Genomic DNA, 1,867 nt, shown 5'->3' with positions numbered 1-1,867 from the left:
TCTCTCTCTCTCTCTCTCTCTCTCTCTCTCTCTCTCTCTCTCTCTCTCTCTTACTAACCAACTGTCCCAGACAATCAACAACGTCTTCAGAGGATTCGTGTTTGCTCTTTTGGACGCCATATTTTATGCTCCAATTTGAACTGATCAGACGAGCATCTGTGCATCAGCCATGTCTTTAGGTAACCCAGAAAAGGCCTTTTGCGTTAGAAGATCTGCTCAATTCAAGTCCACAAAAAAAGCTTTAAGCTTGCTATTGCGAGGATTAGGCGTTGATTCCAGATCTAGATCACGTGCACAATCTGAAAGAGCAATTTGGGTGTGATATGAACAGTTTAAAGTGAGATTATTTCTTTTAGAAAGTCATTTAGGAAAGGGGTAAGCATTAAACGGGGTGTCCATTACGGCTGGATCGTGCCGATCGCCCGACTCGGTCGCCTGAAACTGAAAACAAACACTTATTTTGCTTTTGAGGCGACCGAGTCAGGCGATCGGCCCGGCCCGCCGATTCTATCCGTAGTGGGCACCCCGTGGTGGCGAAACGGAGCAAAATGTGGAAGAAATTCGCGCGTGTGTCGAGACAACGTCAAAGAAGTTGTTGGGGTTGGGGGGGGGAGGGGTTCGTTGACGTAGCTGTGGACTTGGCCTGTCAAAGTCGCTGATTTACGAATCTGAAAGCATGGTCTGAAAATGAAGCTATGTCACATTTTCTGTCCACCAAGGAATAACCCCATGTCATGTTTTAGAGAGAGAAACAATGAGTGCGTGGGTGTTCACGGCAATTGAGACCCCAGTGAGATTCGTGAGATTTCCCACTGTCCTTTTGCTCGGACGATGATGTTCGTTCTTACGTGTCTAGAAACAAAGCCCAGCAGATGATGTAAATGAGAGAGACTTGTACAATAAAAAAGCAAGAGCGTAGGTAGCTTTAAGCTCTTTTATTGTCCTATGATCAATTTGGCTTTGAGATGAAAACGATGCCACACAAACTACCACTGCAAATGTATTATTTGAATGTGTTAAGATTCTGGAGAAACACGGGAAGGTTTTGCGGTTATCAGGCGTCAACAATACGCTACCTTAGAAATACAAAGTTCTATCTGCTCAGTACTTCATGTTGAGTCACAACATATCAAAATTTTTCGGACTCAATTCTTGGAACATCTAGATAACCACTCAGAATGATCTTACGGTTTTGATCGAGCAGATGAACATTTGGCTTCTAACATCTTGGTAGTAGTAACTCAAAACGGCCAAAAATGCCGGATAGAAATTTATAATTTTAAGGTAGCTAATAGTTAATGCAGAAAAGGCAGCCCATCACTCTGAAAGTGTGTCTTAGCCTGGCTGAAAAAAAATGGGGAATGGTGTCTTCAGTTACTCAATAGAGCACATATGTGTACCACTCAGTCCAGTTTTGAACCTATTTGACTGTTTTTTATTTGGGGTTATCTAGAGACAAAATCGTTAGGGAAAGATTCGAAAACTTTCAGGAACTCAGAGATGGGGGCAGTGGCGTTGGTGGCCTAGTGGCTAGGCTACCGAACTTGTAATCGTGAGATTGCGCATTCAGGTGTTCGAGCCCCCAGCTCAGTCCGACGTTGTATCATTGGGAAGGGCACTTTATACGAAATTCCCATTTATTTGGCTCTGTCCTTTCGGAGATGGACATTAAAATCGGAGGTCCCGCCTCTTAAATAACCCAATAGTGTTGAGAGAGGCGTTAAACCTATACCAGCAATTTTCAGAGACCGAGAAAAGGACCTCTTGAGAGCTACCACAACGCACCAGTGTCAGAATGTTGACACAAAACCAGTCTACGTCGCACAACACACACACACACACACACACACACACACACACACACACA

This window comes from Aplysia californica, unplaced genomic scaffold (genome assembly GCF_000002075.1).
Source record: "Aplysia californica isolate F4 #8 unplaced genomic scaffold, AplCal3.0 scaffold00226, whole genome shotgun sequence".
Taxonomy (NCBI): Eukaryota; Metazoa; Mollusca; class Gastropoda; order Aplysiida; family Aplysiidae; genus Aplysia; species Aplysia californica.
The sequence above is the reverse complement of the archived record's forward strand: the minus strand, read 5'-3'. Positions refer to the sequence as shown.